Source organism: Falco naumanni, chromosome 13 (genome assembly GCF_017639655.2).
Source record: "Falco naumanni isolate bFalNau1 chromosome 13, bFalNau1.pat, whole genome shotgun sequence".
Taxonomy (NCBI): domain Eukaryota; kingdom Metazoa; phylum Chordata; class Aves; order Falconiformes; family Falconidae; genus Falco; species Falco naumanni.
The window spans coordinates 22079809-22103287 of NC_054066.1; the positions used below are offsets into that span (position 1 = coordinate 22079809).

Below are 23479 nucleotides of genomic sequence, written 5' to 3' on the forward strand. Positions count from 1 at the left end.
GGGTTTGGAGATGCCTCATGGGAACTGGGGTTTTGACCTCTCCCATCCACAGGGTCCTTTGGGATAAACTCACTGTGGTTAGGTAGAGCCCGAGCTCCCGAAACGCCCATCATCTGGGCTGTGTGGAGCAAGATCCTGCTTTTTCACAATAATGTTAACATTCATCCTGTGTAGGAATCAAATCTTCTGTTTTTTCTTCCCCTACTGTTGATGGAAGTTTTCCATTCCCTACTTCCCTGAGGAATTTCTGCAAAATTCCCTGAAAAATTACATACAGGAGAGGATGTACGCTCCAGGTCAACTCAAATACTTTGCCCCAGTAACAGGGCAAATTTTCACGCCCCCCCCCCCCCCCCCCCCCCCCCCCCCCAGTATCTTCTTTAACTCTGCAAAGGCTGTCAGAGCCAGAGCAGTGGGTAATACAGAAAAATGTCACTTTAAATTGAGGAGTTTATCACTTCAGCTCTCCTTTCCCTCGCTTCCCTGGCTAGTCGGCGTCTGTCAGCGTAACCCCATCTCTCATTAGCGCCGAGGCAGAAGACGAGGCAGTACTGGGGCGATCTGACAGTTCAGGCCCTGGTTTTTACAGATTGCCTTTAGCAGCTGGACTTGTCAGACATTTTGGGTAGAAAGAGCAGAAATGAAAAATGGAGGCATCTGATTATGGCCATAAAATTCACCCAACCCCACAAGGATGCATAGCTGCTCCAGAAACCCCAAGCAGATATTTTAAGGCATTTGCAGACTCGGGGGCTGATGAGGTTGCTGCCAGCAGTAATAAACTCCTGTGATCCGATCTCGGCGTACGCCCAGCCCCAGCCGGCTGTTTTATTTGGGTGAGGTGCGGAGGGCAGAAACTCTTTTTGTTCCATTTTCCCTCCCAATGACAGGGTCCGCACAGAAACCCAACAATTCAGGGCTGTTTTTAAATCTTAATTTTATTGCCATTCCCTTGGGGAATTGGCGTGAGTGCAGTTTTCTGCACTCCTCGGGGTTTCTTTGGGGGACAACAGCGTTTTGAGATCTCCAGGTTGTCATTGCACAGCTATATTAGATAAAGCACTTAAAATGCTGCCTTTATCACCCAGAAGAAGCTGAGGTGGCCAGGAAATACAGGGATGCCTTGCTAAGCCGGTATTGCAGCGCCACAGCATCCGCTCCGCTGCCCCTCGCAAGCCAGCTTGGTCTCCTCCTGGAGGTGGGGGACTCAGAAAGCAGAGGCATTCTGTACTCCTGGCCTGAATTTTACCTTTTACCGGAATTTTTGACAGCACGGACACAAGTTTGGCATTTTGCTGGGTTTCTGCAATGGGCAAACGAGGATGGTTTCAAGCTGGGGTTGAAACAGTGTGGGAGCAGATTTCTCCTCCCACCTCAAAACCTGGGCAGATATATCCTGAAAGCAGAGGGAACGCTCCGACCCCAGGCACTCGTGATACCTGCACGGACACGTAGATGAACATCGTACGGCCCGACAGGAGAGCTGAACCAGCACCAAACTCAGTTTCTCCACCGAGTTAGTTGGCGAGTGGTCACCTCTCCAGCTGGAGGTCAGACGCAACCGTGTAAAATGTAGACAATGAAGCTCACCAGGTTTGTAAACCGAGACCAGCACAAGGAGCTGTAAGACGAGGCTGCCTAAGCCAGAAACCTCATTCCCGAGAGCCCGACTTGGTCAGCCCTCAGTGACCCTGAGACAGCTAAACTTCCATTTAATCGTGAAACATCAGACCCTGCGTCCTTCCTTGGTCATCCCAGCCAAGGCCAAACTGGCACAAGGAGTTTAATGCTGAGACTGGGTGAAAAATTTGTTTGCTGACCTGACAGAGGCTGAGGATGCTGGAAGGGGGAGAGCCAGGGCTGACATGGAGCAGTGAAAACCTAATGGCTTTTAGTGCTTCTCATTTATTTTTTCCAGTTACTTGGAATACTTCCTTCAAGGATTTTGTTTTCCTTTCTGCTTTATTGCAATTGCCTTTGATCGTTTCAAATTATTAACATTCAAAAATGAAGCATGTTTATCTCTTTCCAATATTCTTCACAGGTGTTTCCATTCAAACCTACCCAATGAACCCAACCTGAATTAACTGATCTGACTAGGCACTTTTTAGATAAAAGTAAAGGCAAGGAGACATTCCTGCGTTTGCTGCTGCTCGCTGACACCCACCAGGAGCCTCATGCTGCTATTTCCTAAAAATAATAGGAAATGGTCCCAAAGAATTAGCAGCTTCTCCAGCCGGACCCCTCCTGCCCATTTATCAGAGGATGCCCCGCTGATACCAGCACCAGCAGAGCGGTACTGGTTCATCTCCTGTGGTTTACCTGCAGTTCATGAACAACCACTGCCGAAAGCAGTGCCCCCTCTGGCACACCCATCCTCACGGCACGGCCAATGCCCACCGCTACACCTTCACTGCCTTCGATCAAAGAGAAACACGAGGAGCAGTTTCGCTTGATCTGAAGAAAGCTTTTGACACAGGTAACTGTAGCATATTAATTAACAAACTTCAGCGCCAAGGCTCCTCCGACGCAGCTCTCACAGCGTTTCAAAGCTGCCATGCAGGAAGAGGGAGGGACAGGGGTTGCCGTGTATGGGGAGGTTCATGCCTCTAGGTCCTGCACCATCATGGAGACACAGTGTCCAGGCACAGGACCGGCAGCAAGGGTGGTGGGCTGGCGTGCCAGGAGGGGATGGAGCCGCAGCAGGCTGCAGCTGGGCATCCTCCACCCCCCCAGCCAACCTTGCCCTCGCATTAACTTGCAGCCCTGATAACCTGCAGAGGGGTTTCTCACTATGGTTTGGTTCTGTGAACTTTTAAGGAGATAGGAAAACTTGGGTTAGAGCAACCCACCTGCAAAATGCCTGCCTGGCTGTGGGGGCTGCCCGGCTCCCACTGCCCCACGTCCCAGTGCGGCTGCATCCATGTCTGGACTGGTCATGTTCTTGTGCTCCTGCAGAAACCTGAACCAAAGGAAAATGGGTCACGGATGATAGCAATGCCCCAATGCACAGCAAGAGCAGGCCATGGAAATCGGGTCAGCTTCTTCTGGTGTAAATCAACACTGCTTTGCTGAAGCTAGTGGAGTTAAAAGAGTGCAAGAAAGACCAAAATTAGGTCATCAGACGCACAGCTCCTTTTATGCAGCAATGTAACCCTCTTCCTCCTTATTACTACTCCTTTGCACAGTCAAGTAGGTCAAAAGTATCTCCTGCCAGGCAGCTGGATCCACTGAGGTAGCTCTGAAATATTCTCCAGATCAGCAGATATCAGGAAAAGGCATCCCTCTCCCCTCTCCCACTCTGGTCTCTCTGGTTGCCCATCTGAGCACTGGTCTGAGGGGGAGACGGGCGCTCAGGTGGGGGCTGATGAAGGGAGAGGACTAAAGCACCCAAAAAAAAAAGCTAATTTCTAAATCTCCCATTAGTTGCACTTGCCTTCTGTGTAGGGTTTTGTCATGGGCTGTGCTTGCAAGGGACATCACAGACACAGCAAGGAGCTGCTCCGGTGGCCCCCAGCAACCCCTCAGCCACCTGCGCTGGAGCCCGGTCCCCGAGCAGTGCCACACGTTACTGCAGAGACCCGCAGCCTTCCCGCACTGCTGGGGCTGGGGTGCCTTTTCCTTCCCCAAACCTGCTAGCCCAGCTAGCACGCTTGTCTGCAGTGAGCGGGGCAACGGCTCCTGTGTCTCTCTGCAGAGCCCTCTTCCCCACAGACCTACAGATACACGTCTTACGTGCCTTGAACCAGTGAGACCAAAACAACTGCTTCACACCCACTGGAAAAGAAGCATAATTGAAACAAACTGGAAATAAGATTATTAGTGAAGCAATCCAGCTTCCTATTTTCATTCACCAGGAGTGGTGCCAAAAGGTAACTCTGAAGCCGGAGCAACTCTGTGGAGAACCGTGGTGCAGTCAGCAGAGCAGCACGGGAAGCACTAATGTGGGTGAGAAATGGTCTTGACTCACTGAACACGTTGTTCGAGCTGTAATGATTTTGTGATTCTGACTGAGAACTTTCTGCCTGAATCATAAAATAAATAAGGGTCCTGGAGCATCACAGTTTTGTACCAGCAGCCAAAGGAGATGAAATCATGAGACTCTGAAATCCAGAGCGGCTCCCAAGTTTGGCAACTCCCCTCTGCGGTGAGGAATGAAAGCCCTGTGCCAAGTCAGTCACAAATCATAAACAATCCCAGAAACGGTGATTTCTTCTCTCACCAGCCTTTTTCAATCTTCTCTTACTCTTCTCTTAAATCGCTCCGCATCTTGTGTTTGCCTTATCTCGTATCTATGCGGAGTCTCTAGTTGTCTTCAGACCATCTGCAGTAGGTGACTAACACATGTTAGCACCAGTTCTCCCACTGGGTGCCTATGGAAGAGGGATATGACAGGCTGGAAAGTGAGGGGCCTGAATTGCTTATCACATGGAGATGTTATTGTAGTAACAACACCCACGTGAGACAGCGATAGTAGCAGCCAGAATTTGGTCTAACAGCAATAAAAATGAATAATATTAATTTCTGCAGTTATTTACCACTCACAGGCAAATTAGTCATCTCTTTGCCATACCTGAGACAGTAGATGCCACAAAATACCTTCAGTGCCATCTAGCTACTATGTTACATGAAGAGACAGATTTGCAGCTCGTGCTAATTGCCATAAGGCCCATCAGTGGCACGATGTCCTTTTGCACCAGCTGACGCTCTGCCCTCAAGGGTCTAATCAGTACGGTAATGAAAGCCACAAAGATAATTCTCGAGTGCAGAAAACTCCGCTGTAAATGGCTGCTTATCTGAAGTACGGCAAAGCAAATTCCTCAGAATGAAGGCTAAATAAATAAATAAATGCACACACCCAAACCCCACAGGGTGTTTCCTTACACTTTTAAAGGCACTTCAGTATTGCCACCCTCTCTGAACATTGCCAAGGAGGAACAACAGCATTTTTTGCCTTTAGATTTTGTTTTATGAAGACATAAAGAAGCTATGGAAAATAACTCCGCGGCTGTCTACTTGCCTCAGGTTTCATGCCCTGTCCGTTATGGAGGTGCTTGAACTTGATGACCTTAAAGGTCTCTTCCAACCTAAATGATTCTATGATTCCAACTGATTCTACTGGAATACTCTGGTCTCTGATTGCATGTTGTCTCCAGGACTGCTCGACTTTTGTAGAAAATACATAGTCTCCATGGACACATTTTGCTGATGGTGACTTTACTGACTATCTGTGATGACTGCACCCATGATGTATGTCCACACCACAACCGAGCATATGTTCTGCCAGGCTGGTGGCACGCTGGGAGGCAGGTGGGTAGTGAGTGACACAGCAAGCACATACCTTTCCCTGAATAACTCCCACTGAACCGTCACTGTGTGGCAGTGAAAGTTATGGTGACCGATTGTCATGTGTAACATGGAGAAATGGAACTATGAACTGAGGGAGCCCAGCTGGGGCTGCCTGCATCAGGCTCTCGGCACAATGAGCAGAGGCTGCAAGATGCAAAGGAATGAGCTGGTGTTTCATTTTTTCCTCCTCTGGCCCAGACTGTGGACTGTTGCCACACAGTCTGGTGTGTCCTGGACCATGCAGAAAGCTAAGAAAAGCAAAACACAATTAATTTCAAAAAGAGGTTGTTTTTATGACATACTGTACTTTGGTGAGGTTATTCCATTTATGGTGTAATTTGTCCAGATAAAACCTGTCTAGAAATGACCTTATGGTCTGGGTATGGCGCTGATAGAGCACACACGTGTGCTTATGCTCTCACAATGTCAAACAGCAATGCTTGGCCAAGGATCAGCTCCACAGATGGAGCAGGCAAGTGGTCCTGCTCACTCTGTAGGTCTGACCCTCCACTGGGTGCACGTTCATGAGAAGGTGAAATCAGTCCCACCAAGGAGAGCACAGGGATAGTCCCTGGCTGTGACAGCAGTGCACATCTGGCAGCGATGCCAAACCTGCTGATGGCAGTGAGACGTATGTCAGAAGAGGTTGGCGCCTGTCGGAGCATGGTGAGGACTTTCATCTCCTGCTTGGACGTTCTCACTACCTTAATGCGGGAGAGTTTATCCAGGCAAGACCAGGTTATCTCCAGGAGCAAACAGTGTTGACAATTTCAGGGAGCCCAGGCCAGCTTCTACCAGCTGACAATCTGTCTACAGCATCATGGTTTTTGGAGCATATTAGCAAGTGAAATTAGTGCTGAGGAAGATACTCATCTTTGTACGGATGGACCTCAGCAGGATGAGGTGGGTCTTAAAAGGAGCATCCATATGGCACCCACAAGGAGACTTTTGGTTGCCACTTCAAGCTTTCACTGTGAAAGGTAGATCCCAGCGTGGCAAAAGCTGGCTGTTCAAGCAGCAAAGGGTTCAGCCCTCAGATGTCCCTCTGAGCTGGAATTACCATACAGACACTTAAATAAAAATGAGACTGGCATTCGAACCTGACACCACATCTCAATCCAGGCTGCGCTGATTTACACCAGCCAAAAAAGAGACCTGACCTGCAGGGCCAAACCTGGCCCATGGCTATATCCAGGCAGCTGCAGTGATTTAAGGGCTCTGTCAGTGACAGTCACCAATGGGTCTCATTGAAAGCCAGATTTATCTTGTAATCTGCACTAGGAGGCGTAAACTGCTACTGCTGCTCCCACACAAAATAAATCAGTCCAACGCAGCCGAGAGCTTGTAGCTATGAGCGTCAGCCCTCGCTCTGATTTATATGTCCTTACGCTAAAGTCAGTGGTGGCCAAACACTGGCAGAAACCTTCCCCTCTCACCTACGTGGTGGACACCTTGGGTTAACATCAGAGGGACTTTGAGAGCCGGGTGGCATCAGGGGTCAGCGTGGGGACCCGCCTGCTCTCTGAGCTACAGCCGGGCAGGTCTGTAAGGTCTCTGGGGCCTTCTGGTCAGGCTCACGCTCTAGCTGGCATCCCCAGGCTGCCAGGCCCTGCCTGGAGTTTCCCCGTGCCACGGTGCTGTGGGCAAAGTGCAAACGAGTGGCATGGCTGTCCTGCCCGCGGACGGGGCTCCGCTTTGCTTGGCAAGGCGCGCGGGAAGGCCTGAGCACGTGGGGTTAACTCAGCCTTTATGCTCACGGTTATTTTAGGCATCCTTCTCTGGTACTGAAACACAGGTTAGCAAAACTCAGGCAGAAGGATAGTAGCATAGTAACTGCTCACATGTAGTCACAGGGAACACATGCCTCTAATTCTTCACATCCTTACTGTGAGCCCATTTCAGCATCTCTCCCCTTTGGGATTTTTTCTTATCACAAAAAAAAACCCAAACCAGCATTCTTTTTTTTTTTTCAGTCCTGCACAGCAACAGACCTCCACCACTCCGTCGCTGCCGTGGCACACTCACTTTGGAGACAAAGCAAAACCCACAGGACACGGGTGAATGTTGAAGGCCACCTGGCAAAGGAATACTGGATTTTGGGAGCCACCCAGACACCCCCTGGTGAGTGCTACCAGCCCAACTGGGGACACAGCCATGAGCCACGGCAAGGGGCGATCCAGGGCCCAGAGGGAGGAGGGTGCTGTGCGCCTGGCTGTGCGAGGCGGGCTGGTGGCAGCCCACGAAAGCCCACACCATTGCAACAAGTCTTCAAGGGTTGTGCTGGAGCCTGCGCATTCCTGGTGTCGGGTGAAGCCGCAGGGGTTTGGCAGCGCGGCCGCAGCTACGCCCAGTCCCTCCACAAATAGTGTTGGCAATTTCAAGGAGCGAAATAATGTCCTGGCACTGCCAAAAACCACAGTGATTATCAGCAGTGTAAGTAATCAAGTAAAAGCACTTTTCCACAGCCGAATGACCAGATTGTCAAGCATGCAAAGAGTAGTAGCTAAAATTGATTGCAGCTCACATGGATAATTTCTACCAGAATTACATTATCGTATTAAAACAGTAACGCATAATGTATGGCCGTGCATCTCTGCAATAAACATTTTACATTTAATTTAGAAATCTCTGAGTCATTAGAAAAGTTCTCTCGTTATGTTGTAGAGACCTTTGTGGAGTCAGCAATAGCAGTCTTTAAAAAAACAAGTTAATGATGAAGGGAATCAGACAGATGTAAAATACCTGAGCTGGGAATGGGAGTGGGAGCCGAGCGCTACATGCGCACCTGCCCTGCATGCCATCCTGCGCAGGACAGCCCAGCCAGGGGACCCGGCCACCCTGCCTTCGGCACCCAAACCATGCTGCTGCACCACGACACTCCACGGACTGTCAGGGAAGAGAGAAAGAGGCAATTTCCCAGAGCAGTTCAGTCAACCTAACATTTGAATGACCTTACAGGGTTGCCTTCATCTCTGCACTGGCTGCAGAGGAGACCACAGATGGGAAAGCGCCTGGAGCGGGTGCACGGGAGGCAGGAACACCCCGCGGCGGCCAGGAGGGAGCCATGAAGAAAGCGGAGGTCTGTGCTCTGCACTGAAGGTATGTTGCTGTGCAACAGGCTGGTAACAGCAGGGGAGAAATCCCTGTTTGATCCCGAAACTCTTGCATATGTTTAACTTCCATGGGAGTCAAATCCCTGGGCTGGATACCCTGCAACCCGGGTGAAATTGCCAGCTAGGTGGAGAGTTGCACCCAGCACGCACCCAAGGTGGCTCTTTGGCACTTTGTATGAGCTGTGGGCTGCTAGGCAGAGATGTCTGTAGTCACAACGTTTTACAGGAGGGAGATTCACTCTGTTCTACCTAAAAGTCACTCTCCATGTGCTGGTTCTCTCCTTCCCAGCGCACAATAACCCTTTGCATCTCCCAGAGGACTTTTTCCTTCAGTAGTAGGCTCCGAAGTGGGCACCGACAACACAAGGGAGCAGCCAAATGGATCTTATTGTTTGGATCCCTCCTCTGAGCCCTTTGTGCTGACAGCAGCTCGTGCAGTCTGCTCGCCGCTGCTCAGCAGGGTGGGTCAGCTGGACACGACAGCCAGCTCATCCAAAACGTGGAGCTCGGTGCTTGATTCAGTGTGAGAGCCGCCATCAGCTGGGGACCCAGGACTGAGTAGCCTGTGTGATTTTTTGTCATCTGAAAATGGGATGATCAAAATGCTGTTTGCAGGCAGAGGCATGGAACGTGGTCCAGCAGTGCTGCAGAGCGCTCAGCGGACTCGTAGGAAAATACAGGTCCCTGAAGTGAGTGTGCGTTTTTCCAGAGTCAGCAAAAGCAGCCTACAGACATGAAGTTTATTATTTCTTATATTCATATACTCTTTAAACTGTTCTCTTTCTTTGTTCCCCCAAGCTTTATATCCTTGAATTTTACTTGGTAGTCTTTCCTCTCTATGGACAAGGAAGGTTTTAGAAGCTTTAGGATAACAAAAGCACTGGGAAAGAGAAAAGCAATGGAGTTTTCAGGTACTGTGCAGAATTGTACAATGGCAATTTGGAGATACAAGTGCTATTTCTAGCTGTGATGTTTCTCTGCCCTGGGACCAATTCCTCCATCACTTCTGCTTCCACCTCCATGGAGGGGTTCACACAGCCACTCTCTCTGCAGAGGCACTTATTATCCATCAAAGTACCTCACACAGTGCAAAAGAGGCATTTTCACGACAAATGTGAGGAACTGGAGATCTTTGTCATTATCTAAACATTAGTAGATTTAATATTTGTTGTTCTCAGCTTCTTGTCCAACAGCCTGTGCAGCTCTCCATATAAAGACAAAAAAGTTGATCAATATTTAGCACAGCCACAGCATGCTATTAATTCCTCCCTGAGAGGGGGGTTTACCAAAGTTGAATCCCAGGAAAAACCTGCAGAAATTAGTGATTCCAGACTTTAGTGGACATTACTGGGAAACAGAGTGGCTGTACAGACTTCCCACCTCCCATCAGCTGCTAGCACCACAACACACTTCACTCCTGAGATGCACACTTAGCTTTGGGGTAAAAATAAGTAAAGGAAGGGAAGGAAAAAAAGCATAGTGATGATTTGTGTATAGTTGATTGGCACACTTGCTGACTCGTCAAGAAAGGCAGAGTGGCAGGGTCGATCCAGTTCAGCCCCTCGGCACGGGGCTGTGGCTTTGCCCCCTCTTCCTGGAAGATGCTGCTTAGTGAGGCAAGGGAGAAAACACAACAGGGAATAACAGCAAAACAGAGTGCAGTTCAGATAAGGACTAATAAAATGCAGTTCTGACCATACAGAGCCTGTAGGCAGCTCCTGTGCATGGGCCAAAGCCTCACGTTAAATACATTAGTTAGAAGATGGGGATAATGGTACTTTGCTCCTCCGTGTCGGAGGGTGGAGGATGCCCACACTATGCCTGCTCCGAGCGAGTAAACAGCCTCACCTGCCATCCACTGGTGTGAGGGTCTGCTTGGGTGAGAGGGGAGCTTTGCAGCCTGGGAATGAGCATTTTGCTGGTATTAATTATGATCACAATCAATGTGGTGCATGAGTCAGCAGGAATCTGTTTGGCCATGGCAGAAAAGGCAGCTTTGTGTAAACAAGTCCAGCAACAAGGCTTCCTCTCCCACCTGGGAAATCACCCCACCGGCAGGGCTGGGGGAGCCGCCTGGGACACCCAACGGCAGAGCTGCCTGGCACGTGGATTTGGTACCATCATGTAGCTGTCAGTACCCGCAGCTCTAAGCAGGAACGCTGTGGAGGAGCCCTGGCTTTGGGGCACAGTGCGGCACAGGGGACCCTCACCCCTGGGGCTGCTGGGGTTGGGGCTACGTGCCAACACGTGGCGTGTGAACAGCCTCCACCTCCAGCCTGCTCAAAGCTGGGTTTTGGTGGCCCTGGTGTCTAACTTGGGCAATCAAAGTGTGAGTGCTGCGTGCCCTCACACAGCCCTCCTGAATCTGCGGGGTGGGAGCACCGTGGGGACAGGGCTGTGCAAGGGGAGGGGGCGGAGAAGAAAACAGAGATGTCAGTGTGTGTGCATGTGTGTGTGTGTGTGTGGCAGTTCAGCGACCACCTCATGTCTCTGCTTTGTTTATTTTGTGAAGTGTAAAACCGCATGGAAGATGTTGATGATATCTGAATGTTGAACCAAGTTAACCTCTCCTAAACAAATTATCTACTTCCTATTAATTTCTAAGAAACTTGGGCTCCTGTGACCAAGCTTCCTTTACAGCCATCAGTGAATTCTAAATTACAAACTGAGAGGACATAATTTTTGGTGAAAAATGCCTCCTGTGCATTTTGCAGGTTTGATTTAGCAGTAGGAAGACGACTCTGAAATATTTGAGTCCATAACAATTAATGAGGATATCCTGGGGCTTACAGCCGTATCAGAGTTCCCACCATGAGTTCCCTTTGTTTTTTCGCACTGTTGACAAACACAAAGGTTGCGTATCTTTACACTCAGTAATTGTCTCCATGTTCACGATAACTGTACAGAGATGCACTGTTTTTCAAGATCCACAAAAGGGCTTGACCTATAAAATTCAATTTCAAATGGTAAAAATCCCCTGGCCACCATAGACACTGGTGACAAACTAATGTGTTATGTTCCATAACGGTCTGTTTTGAGTACTGGCTTGACCTGTAAGTGTTCTAGATACAGCCTGACTAAAATGGGTTTTATTATTTTCCATTAGTGCCTGCCGCAAGAAAATCAACTGGCAGTCCACAGGGGAAATAAAAGTATTTTTCTCCTCTAGATAGCATCTGCTGCAAACGTAAACGGACCCTTTCCCAGCCCTCTCCTTCCTACAGTTTCCTTCCAGCCCTCTGATGTAATCAAATTTCCCAAGATTTGTGCTTTGGTTGCAAGCCCTGAGGCAGGGCGAGGGCAGAAGGTGCTCCTCGACCCTGCAGGACCTGATGCTCCATCAAACCCCTGGCCCGGGAACTGGTCAAGGAGAAGCACTGTTGTCGTGCTGAACCGTGGCCGTGCCGGAGGAGGAGTGGGAGTGCAGCCAAGCGGCATTTCCCATGTTTGCAGCTGGACTCTCTGAGATCAGGAACTTTCTTTTTCCCTCTGCACTACGCTTGCTCACACTGCTGTGCAGACCCACGCACCCAGCATATTCCCATCAGGATTTCAGGCAGACCCCCGTGTTGCGTGAGCACGTGGCTTCGTGCAGGCACCGCAGCCAGGGCTGGTGGCATGCCTTTCCTGGACTCATCCGTACGCGGGCACTGCGGCCACACAGGGTACCTCTCCCGATGGGGACACCGGGCAGCTACAGCCTGGCCCTGCCTGCCCCAGGAGGAGCACGGGCCCCTCGGGCCCTCCTTCCACCTGGCTTTTTCTGCCCCTCCCCAGAGAGAGCTTCCCAGCAGTGCCCACCAAGCTCCTTTCATTTCCCAAAATTTCGTTCTCTTTTTAAGGCAAATTATTCAGTTAAAAAAAATCCCCCAGCATTAAAACCTGTCTCACATCGTCTTGTCTCAGTAAAACAATGACATTTTCCCCTCTTTGATGCTCAGATCTAGCTCTGCAGGAAATTTTACTACCATGACTCTTTCATCTCTCTCCTGGTTTGAAGATAAATGATCTTTGGACTCTTCTGGACCTGCATAAATCACAAAAGCAATCTACTAAGAGAGCTGCCTGTGGCATCGACTTCAGCTGGAATTGAAAAGGACAGTCAAAAATATCCATAGTGCTTACACAAGGAGTAACAGAGCCAGGGTAATCCAATGTTTTCTCCTTTCAGCAAGCAGGACCACGGCATGGAGAAGAGGACAATAGTGGGACCATGTCCCTGGGGGGATGGCGGCCCCGAGTTGCCATCCTCGGAGCCACTGGGGATCACTGGAGAGAAACCACAAAACCAGGTGACTTCTGAGGACATGGGACTTGCTTCCAAAGACAAACAGGTCCTGGCACAGCCTCCCAGGCCACTGAGTTCAGCCCTGGGTGTCCGAGGTGTGTGACACCACCCCTTTGCGAACTGTTCCCAGCTCTGCCTGCAATCTGGGGAGGGGCTGCCCCTCATTCAATCTCTGATCAGAAGGCCGAGGTCAGAGAGGTGGCACCTTTGGGGATCAAGGCTGGGGTTTAGGAGAGGCAGCTCACCTTGTATTGCAAACTGGTTTCAGCCTTTACTGAGGGTTTATATGCAGGATGGACAAATTCAAATGGTTGCTGCTCTGTCAGTCTTGGCATCATCTTTTCTACTCACAGAAACTCCCTGAACGTCTGACATGATGGAGATGACAATGGAAGCACCAGAAACTTGGCTTGGGAGGGGGTGACAGCCTCCGGGCAAGACCTCTCCTGCATGTAATCTCCATGAGAAACCACAGGGGAAGAAGGGCAGCACGTGGCCCGGGGAAAAGCGGGTGGTAAATCTCACATGTCTCACTTAAGGCTGATTTGGCAAACCGGAGAAGGGAGCATGTGGGGAAAACACGCTGTCCCCTGAGCTTGCTTGAGAGATGGATATGGGATGGGCAACGATGGCCACCTCACAACCTGCCAGAGCAAACATGGCTTCAGCTGCACATGGAGTAGGGTGCTAACGGGAATGTGGTGCTTGCCCTGGGATGGGCACCGAGGGACGGTGTACGCCATCCCTTGGTCCCTGGCCCAGGCCACTGGCAGGTTGCAGCTGCAGAAAATGCTGCTCCAGCAAGCAACTGCTCCTGGGTGACTTGTGCTTTTCCCTGGGTGGAAATGTGGCCTGCAGGAGCTATTTTTGCATCTCTCCTCACTTTCACCCAATTGCAACCGAATACCACAACCGAAAGCCCCATCAGCCCTGAGCAGAGTGCGTGGCATTGCTAATGTAAAGCACTGTTTGCTTGCAGGCAAGGAGACGGGGTTTCTCAGTTCTTTTTTGTTTTCCTTAACCAAATTTTTAATGCTCTATTTGCCAATTAATTGTGTTGCTCATCACTCCTTGCAGTTTGGGAACATCTGCCGAGATCATTCACGCTGCGTTGCTCCCCACTGAAGTGTTGCTCCCCATTAACAAAGGCGTTATCCTGAAACTGGATTTAACATAGACCCCCGTGACACTCTGCTCCTCCCAGTCTGATACAGCACTTCATGATCCTGTTTCCAGTCGTAAGATTATGATCCACAGCAAAATCATTTCAGTGCATACACATACCCAGCTATTCAAATAGCTTTTTACAATAAAGCATCACAATCCAGTACAGTGACCACTCCACCAAGGAGTTAGCAAGCAACCTTGATGTGTGACAAGCAGCACGTGGCGTCTGGGATGCGGGGACACCTGGCATAAAGCAAAACAGATGATGCCCTCTATTCTTGCTCTGTCTCGCGTGGTGTTGCATGGGCATCCCTCACTTTCCCATCTGCTTTATCCAACTCTGATCACCTTCATTTAACAGGTAGAGAAACAGGAGCCAGTATGTGCCATCAGAGGTGGTTTTGGGAATAATTCTGCTTTCTTCTATCATGGAGCTGCAAACAGAAGCAGCACCTTTCTCCAAGCTCTAAGCCCTTCTCCTGGGATAATGAAATCAGTAACTCAAAGCTCTCCATGCAAATTTAGGGATTCCTTTGCTAGGATATCTTTACCAAAGCCTGTGAAAGTCAGGCCTGATTTTCATAGCTGCTTGATTTTTCCCCCTCTCTTTTCTGACTTGGAAAAACTTGGAAGTGTTTGTGTGGCATTTTCCACATGTGGAATTACTGACCTAATTTTGGGTTCTTCCATCCTTTTATTTTGGTACAGCCAAATAACAGCCTCTCGCCACAGTGCATTTGTGGGAAACGCCAAAGGGACGTTAGCCCAGAATGAGACCTCGTGAGCAGGACGAGGACAGTCAGGGAAAATGGCCTGAAAAGCGATGGATGGAAAGGCAGGAGGAGGAGGGATGAACAACTCCACTTCAGTGGGGTGTTGCACGGGTGGAAGGGAAAACGCTGACCATGACATTTTGCTCTCTTCAAGACTGATTTCTTTACGTCTTTGTGTCCCTGCTGACACTGTGGTCCCTGGGACCACTGGGCTCCACAGCTGACCCCCGAAATTACGTTCTCCCAGTATCTTCCCATAGCACATGGAAGGAATTTCCTGTTCTGCTCACCTCATGAGGAGGTGGCAAAAAGGCGGGGGAGGATTTTCAGCTTCTGAGAGATTTGCACTATAAAATAGAGGGACTTACACGAAACAAAACCTATGGGAGTCAAGGGAGGCTTGCTTGGGCTCCTCTATGTGACATATTTGTTGAATGCTACATAAAAATATGTAACTCTTTTTGTGCCAGTGCTGTGGAAATTCAGAGCAGACTCTCACCTGCTGCAAATCAACGGATCAGAAAAGATCTGCCCTCTGTGTGGTGGATCGAACTTCTCTGGCGGAAGAATAGGATAAATCTACCAGTCCATGCCCACAGGAACGGTAAATATGCAGGACACAAGCTACACACATGACACACACAGCCCATCCCTCCTCGCCTGTGCGTTCCCCAGGGCAGGACATATGAGGGTCTTTGAAACTTTTGGTGGCTTCACTTGCCCAGTACCAAAATTTTAGGTCCTGAAAAAAGCACGTTGCAATGCAGAAGAGAGGTGTGAGCTGACATAACCAGCCCCATATTTTGACATATTTTTTCACCCAGAACAGGGGAAAAAAGTGAAGGTCAAAGTGCTCCATGAGCCCCCCGCGATGGCTGGACCCCCACTCTGTTTCAGTGAGAGCAGCCCACGAGGGGCCACAAGAGGGGCTGGCAGGGATGGGGGCTTAACTTAGAGATGGGCGTCAGAGTCGTGCACTTGGATCTTTATTACAAATCAAGCATGTTCATTTCACAGAAACTTCCTTTTTCTTCGGGTGATTTTCAAGGAGAAAAATACCGCTGGGCTTCAAGGCTTACTGAATTGCTCATGGGAACGAGTGCTGGTAGAGTCCAGCAACGGGTCCAGGAGGCTGAGCTGGTGGCCAATACCGTCTTTCTTGCTGAGACGGTTAGGTAGGTGTTTTCAGAGATGGAGGACAACAGACCCAGCCTTCACCTCACATTCAGTTGTGTTTGTGATTTATCAAGCAAATCTTTATAGGCTCTAGGGTGCAGTTTTATTAAAACGTCCTTTTTCCCTAACTCAAGAGGATGGTTACAAAACATGCTGAAATTTGTTTTTCGCTCTTTAGGGCTTCCAGAACTTCATGCTCATCTATCTTACGTTATTTTTCTTTCTATTTGTGGTTTTGAGGTCATGGCTCCAGAAATGTTAACTCTTCAAATGAAGTTCAGAGCCAAAACCAAATTCTTCTTGGAGGAAATACCAAAATTTCTACTGGTGCCTCACAGCTGAAAAACATGGAAATGAATATATGGTAATTGATCTCTCTTTCTGATCAAAAGGTACCTCAGTGAAGTTATGTACTCATGGAAAATGCTGTATGATAGTGTTGGTTGGATAGCACAAACAAACACAAACTTTCCCACAAATATTTGCTTGTCTTAAATTAATCTGCTTGGCTCTGCTCATAGCTTGCCGGAGTTTATTTTCCACAAATATTCTAACAGGAGCTTGTTGGCAAGAATACACATAGAAACTGCTCAAGGTAATATCTGAGGAAACTATTTCTGAAGGTCTGTTTTAAGGCCGGCAACCCTAAAACCCTGCTATTTTCATGCCTTTGGACTTGCCAGCCATGAGGAAAGGGCAGCATTCCCCTTGAAGGAGGCCAGGCATGGGGCTGTGGCTCCGAGTCATGAGTCAGATCCTCATACCCCCTCTGCTCTGGAGAAGATGTTGATTAACCAGTGACAGCTGGAGAACTGAGACTGCACTTCCACGGCCAGAGGAAAAGGACTCTAGAAATAGCCTTCCCCACTCCCTGCCTTTGTGTTATGTGAGGGCAGGAGAACCAGGGGTCTCTTCTTTTCCCTCTTGCCTGGATGCAGATGACAGCTCAGCACTGAAGGGATGGTATTGCAACCACAGGATGCAGCATGGGTGCTGAGCCTGCAGGTTTGGGTGTATGGCCTGGCTGCACCCCAATTTTTCTGTCCCTGGTTTTAGCAGAAAGACAGCGCTGTGGACCCTGCTGAGGAGCTCCCCTCCCCTCCCCTCCCCTTCCCTTCCCTGGACACTTAGGAGACCAAGATCCTGCTGGAGCAGGCTTCAACATGAAACCTCCAGGCAGTTTATATATAGCCTGAGAGAATCAAACAGCATTATTTCAAGTTCATGACCTAGTCTTCGTATTCCTTGTAGCAACCACAAGGCAGCTCAAGTCCAATTTGCACTGTGAATGCCAGACTGGGGGCATCTTCTCTCTTTGGTGCTTGAGCAATGGAGCAGATCCCTGGGGAAGCCCCGCAGCACTCCACTTGTACTGCAAACCGGGGCTGCTGGGGCTGCATCTTCCAGCTCACTGCAGAGCCTGACGTCTTCAGGTCTGGCTTCATTCTGATCACAGTGTTTGCTCTTTTCCTTTTTTTTTTTTTTTTTTTTTTTTTTTTAACCTGGTTACCCTTTGAGGGAACGTCCATGATTTTGAAAGCATTTTGATGGAAGTAGGTATTTCATTGGTAAAGAGTTACAAACTTATCCTATCAGCTCTATTAATAGTATTTAGCACTTATTCAGGTATCTTAACCAGAGTTTCTCAAAGCATTTTATGGAAGTTTATCATTGCCCCTCTTCCGGACTGATCTGTCTAAACCTGAGCTGGAAAGTTTTTAATTTCACTTTTAAATTACCATTGCCATACCAGAAATAGGCCTCTGTGAGTTAGTTACACTAGTACAATCAGGAAATGAAACAATGTCTCATGATGTATGTCAAAAATTGGGCAGCACAAGCTGGCTACAGCCCCCCCGGACAGGACAGAGCACTGTGCCAGGAATTAAGAGATTCTTCTCTGCCACTTTCCCAAGGGGCTGTCTGCAAGTCTCCTCATTTCATGTCTTTTTTCTTCCTCCTTTAGGCTGCTGGGTGTGCTCAGACTGGAAATCCTCTGGAAAAAAGCATGGTGGCCTCCTGCTGCCATTGCCACTAATGCTGCAGGGTGGAAGGGCCATGCAAATCATTTCTGAACAGGAGATGTGACAAAGTGGAAGCAAAAATGACAAGCATTTTTGTGGAAACACTGCTTGAAAGTATTTTAACAATTCTTTTCTTTTTTAACATCTTTAAAAAAAAAAAGCACAAAAATTACTCATTGGACTGACTTACAGAGCAGAATGACTTGCAAAACACGGTCACAAGCAGTCGTGATATTAGCAACCACCCCTTCAACACTACAGTTACGTAGGCATTGAATGCGAAAGGCAGAAGGCTATGCTTGTAAAGGAAACCGATTTTTCATAGGTTACTCCCTCCACAGTGGGAGACCACAGATTGAGAAGAGCTGACTACCCTTCCGGTAGCAATAATGCAATTATGCTATTCATAGTGAGAGAGAAAAACATCGGCTGATTTTCTTTGCATCATAATCTGCTAACCTCAGAATTAACCTTGCTGGACACAGATCTGTTAACTTTTACCATGCTTCTCCAATTAGTCTGAGACAGAAATAGCTACCCACAGCTGTTATAAATTGGTATGTTCCCTCACGATGCTTGGTGCTACCTGCAGAAAAAAGTTTCTTGTTTTATTCTGTGCCTTTTGCCTTTTTTTTTTCTTCTTTTTTTACTATTCTTAATACACTTTCATTGCAAACTGATGGTATTAGACAGCTCTGCTTTGCTCTGCTTGCAGTGGAAGGCAGACATGCTACTTGAGTGTGCTCTGTGACAGTAACTTCATACCTGATATTTTTGTTTTAGGAAAAGGAAGGGCGGAGGGTACTCGCAGGGCTGTGTAGCTGTAAGTGCATCAAGTTACAGCGGAGCATGCATTGCACTCCCAGCGCTAACAGGGAGCTGCAGAGCCTTAGGTGTCCTCTGCCCAGCCGGTAATGATGGAAAGAAAGGGACTGACTGACTTGAGGCCAACAACCTGAAACCACCTGCTCACATGCAGTGACAACCATGGTTTTTGTGTGTGCTCGGAATGGAAATCCCCAAATCTGCAAACGGCAGAAAAACGGCAAAATCCCCAAATCTGCAAAGCTGCCTCTGCAAACTGTTTTGTATATGTACCAAGCACATGTAGATCTTCAGAAACACATTAACTGAGGCCTCTCTGATCTCTCCCACAGCTGTTCAGGACTCCTGAGGGCTGGTCATCACTGCTGAAGGACATTTAAGCACTGGTTGAATGTCACATCCACAAAGTAAAGATTTCACACATCTTTTTGAGCCTTGGTTGAAAAATCAACTGAATTACCAACAGTCAGATTATGTCCTTGGGACGTAAACATGATTACAGAAAACAAGTATGGGAAGATGTTTAAAGTGAGAACAGTGACAGTAAAAACCACACGAACTGCTGACTGGGTGGCAAAACCACTTCTATGGTACAGCTGAAGCAGCCCATACGCCAAGATCATCTGCACAGCCCTCGGCCATGAGACATCCAAGGCATTTGCCCGCAACCTTCGTGGAGTACAAAACACCCAAACCTGTCTGTTCATGAGGCCAAGCAGAAGCAGGTGCACTTTGGGAAGCCGCATCATTGCAGGGCACCTTGGGGTGGGAACACACACACACACACACCCCCCAGATCCATGTACCCCACTCGCACAGCAGTGCCCTGTGCTGTCTGCAGGCTGGCGCACGATTGGGAGCCACCAGGCACACAGCTGCTTTGCCAGCCGGCACAGAACTGGCCACAATCCTCCACCTGCAGCTGGGTCGGTGGGTAATACTGTTGGGGCTTGGGTTTCTTTTCCATAATCTCCAATGTTGCCTTTATTTAGAACAAATGAAAGCGCTGAGCATCTTCAAAAGCTCCAAATAGCTTGTGTTTTCTCACCTTATGCCACTCGTGCCCTGCATTACTCTTTTGTTTGCCTTCCCTTGCCCTGCATCTAGAGGAGAGATTACAAGTTGCACCATCAGCAGCCAAGCAAGGTCTAAGCCACAGGGAAGGATCTGAGTCATCTCCCTGAGAGAATATTTTAGCCATACATCATTGTTTGTTTTCAGGCAAACCAGTACAATTATGCAACATAAATTCTTTTAAAGCATTTGGGGCTTCAGTTCAATTTAAAATCCTGTAGGTTTTATGGCCAGAATGAGTGATTACTAAGTATGTGCATACAATTGAAGATTTGGGAAGAAGCACGTGGGGAAGATTAAAGGGCATGTAGAGCCTCATGCACACACCGGGCAAACTCTGACCAGGCTGTAACAGAGGATGGGAGATCTCAAGAGCCCATGTCAAAAGGTGGGTTATGATATTTATGGCTTCAGAGCAGTTTTGCTCTCCCGGGTGCAGTGAGAGTTTTCTGTGAGCACAAGGCCTGGCTGTGATCTCCTGTGAGTGCATTTCCACGAGCTTCAGTCGAGCTGGGTGACTTTGCCTAGATTAACTCCTGATTTATGCTCACTTAACTGGGGATGAAAATCTGATCTATTTAAAAGCAAGACTCGGTTACAACAGGAATAGAGGGAGACATTAAAATTTCTCCAATCTGGATATTTTATCACTCCAGGAAGGTGTTAAACCAGAGGTATAAGGCTGCCTGTTGGCCCTCGGGCAGGGAGGATGGCCGGGGCTGGGGACACAGCCCTGGCACCTTGAGGCCATTTGACTCCTCACCCTGACACAGACCCTCCGTGGGGCTGTGGGGAAATCACAGCCATTGCTGAGATGCTTTTACCACCACCCTCTGCCTCCTTCCCCTCCCTAGGCCGGAGACCACATGAGGGTTTTGTCCCTTTGCCCTCACAGGGTGACAAAGGCCCCTGTCTTACCTTCCTTTTCCTTTGCTTTAATTAACAGGTAGAAAACTAAGCCCCCCCTTCAAGCACAAACTCCATGCAACCCACTCCTGTGTGAGCAAGAAGCAAAGTCCAGGTAAGTAACCTCGAAAGCTGCATCCACATCCAAAGACCTCAGCACCTGCACCGAGAACCAGCACGACTGCTTGGTGCCGAGTGTAACTGCTGGTCCTGGGGCTGGTGGGGCAGGTGGGGCAGGAGGCAAACGGGAGCAAACACAGACCCAACCCGTCCCCCCCAGCACCCAGCTCAGCCTCAGCACTCATCAGTGCTGCCTGCTGCAGTGGAAAATATCCATAGTTATTAAAACATTACCAGGAGCAGGATGAAGGAAATCAGTAACTCAGCGCTTGCAAAGAAAACCAAATCGTCAACAATAGATTTTTTTATCATCATCATGATGGCCACTACTATTTAAAGACCCAGCACTCACTGTCATGCTGTTATGTGAGACTCAGCCACCACTGTACAAACACGTGGGCCTTGTGAACTGCAGACCCCAGTGAGAGAACCAGGAGCTAGAGATGTAACAAGCAGAAAGCAGAGAAAAAGATCCCAAAGCCTGGCTTAATGTGCTTTCTTTAAAATGTACTCTCAAGCTGCCTATGTATTTATTTCTCTGGCTGTATAAAGGAGTAGAGTTTACAGTATTATTTTTTTCTCTCTTTTTTAAGGGGAATATACAGACAGATTTGTATCTCCACATTCATGTTTTACTTACACAGATGCAAACTCCACTAAAGCTGGGGGAATTATTGACAACCGATACTGAGGCAATCCAAGGCCAGACTCTGACCTATTGATTTCCTCGAGATTGCACGGGACGTATGTAGTTCATTGCAGAATACAGTCTTTGTTTGTTTTATTACTCAATATATAACAATGTGGAATAAAGAACAATGCCGAACTGCACAAATGCCTGAGGATTTCTCTTTAATTGAAATCAGGACTGGGAACATCCTTGTAAATCAAAAGCAGTCAGTCTTTGAGAAAATTCGCTGCTTTTGCAAAGTTTACTTTCAAATGGGATTTAACTTTAACTCTTTGTCTCTCACACCAGCTCAGCTAAATAATTTTCAACGATTTCTCTGAAGTGGCTATGTGCTATCCAATGGTCTGAACAATACCAGGCACAACAGATGCTGGGCAGGATTTTCATTTATATTACAGCTGTGAATAGTAGTTGAGAAAAATCAAATACATGTTAATTATTGGAGATACTCCTCCTATCGGTCCAAATCCGTATTTTTAAAAAGCTGGATGCTCTTCTGAACCAGGATTTTGATTCAGTTTATTAAGAACCTATGGGCTCTCCTTGTAAAATTATGACATAGATCTGTATTTTACTTAAGTTTGAGGATACTTTAGATTAACTTTTAATTCAGAGCCCTATAACTGCAATGCAGAGTGCAGGCAAACTCCACCAGCAGTTTGGCTCCAGCTCCAGCCCCCTCTGAGAGCGCTTCAGCCCCGATAAATGGGTGCCAACCACAGTGAGCAGAAGAAACATCTAAACTCTGATGTCCTAATTAAAGTCCCCTCATTTCCCACATTGCTGCTCCCTGTGTGTTATGAAACATCCAAACAACAGTATTTCTGCTTAGCTAAAGATTTCACAATGGGACTTTCCTTCTTCAGCTCTATTTTTCCAAACTCACATTTTCAGAGGCTCTCATTTCAGTGCGTTTATTGGATTGAGATTGCCTCGTAATTTTTTATAACAAAAGGGTTCATCCTTCCAGCCTATTGTAAATGGGCAGCACACAAAGCTAAGTTAGCAGCGGCAGGCTGCAAGAGGATCAGGCTATTAAGATTAATGCAACAAATTTGAATTCTTCCATGCCCTCCCTCCAGTAACCCATCTGTGTGTGCGTGTGTGTGGCTGGGAAGGAAAAGAAAGGGCTCCTATGCTACAGATAATAGCAAACGCTAGTGAAGAGGAAAAAGGAAAACACTGTTTATCCCTAGCAGGAAGATAATTGATCTATAGTCTGCACACAACTGGTCTCAAAGCAGCCAGTAGCTACACAGAACAGACTGTAGCTAACCAGAGCCCAAACTAGCCTGTCAAACAAAAGCTTTATAGGGACACCAGGGAGAACAAAAGTAGCACATTTCATTCCTTCATAATAAATCTTCCATCTTTATTGCGCAGAGATGTTTTGCTCCTGAGCACGCCGTGTTTCGGAGCGGAGCCTGCCCCCTCCACCCCCACTGAAATGCTTGATGGTGACCCAGAGCATCCAGCCTGAGCCGAGCTGCTTTATCGGGCTTTGGGTTTTATTTTTGCTGTGCACAGCCAGGCCCAGCTGTTCTCTGCATCCTCAGACAGCAGCAGCTCTTGGGCTCCAGCTCTATCACGCTCTATTTTATGTGAGCTAAAGGTAATAAAATAACCATTTCTAAATTTAACTAGCATTACATAATGCAGCTATTTATTATGTAAAGCTGCTGTTTACAATGCCCAGAATATTGATCGCTATAAAAAATGCAATGCAGCTAGAGCTTGTATAAATTAACGTTACTGTTTTCCTTTCTTTTTGTTTAAAGGATCAATCAAAGGTCTAATTTGTTCTTGTGAATTCACCTATGCAAAGCACCAGGCAGTGCATTGTTTACCGTCATTCAGGCTCACGTGCAGCACTCAGAATCTGGCAGAGGATATGTAAAGATGACAATTTGTTCATTATCCAAACCACTGGAAAAGGCAAATAAAGCATACTAACCTGCTTTATTTCAAATCAG

The 23479-nt window shown here is 48.0% G+C and overlaps 2 long non-coding RNA genes across 2 annotated transcripts; both read left to right on the forward strand.

Moving 5' to 3' along the window:
• The first annotated feature begins 2207 nt into the window (after nt 1-2207).
• Nucleotides 2208-15288, forward strand: LOC121096840. Its single transcript, XR_005830700.1, has 4 exons — nt 2208-2479; nt 7323-7470; nt 8308-8448; nt 12634-15288. It is a non-coding gene; the product is annotated as an uncharacterized LOC121096840 (long non-coding RNA).
• Nucleotides 15289-15722: 434 nt separating this feature from the next.
• LOC121096493 lies at nt 15723-21643 on the forward strand. Its single transcript, XR_005830546.1, has 5 exons — nt 15723-15865; nt 16107-16230; nt 17833-20177; nt 20736-20810; nt 21409-21643. It is a non-coding gene; the product is annotated as an uncharacterized LOC121096493 (long non-coding RNA).
• The last annotated feature ends 1836 nt before the right edge of the window (nt 21644-23479 follow it).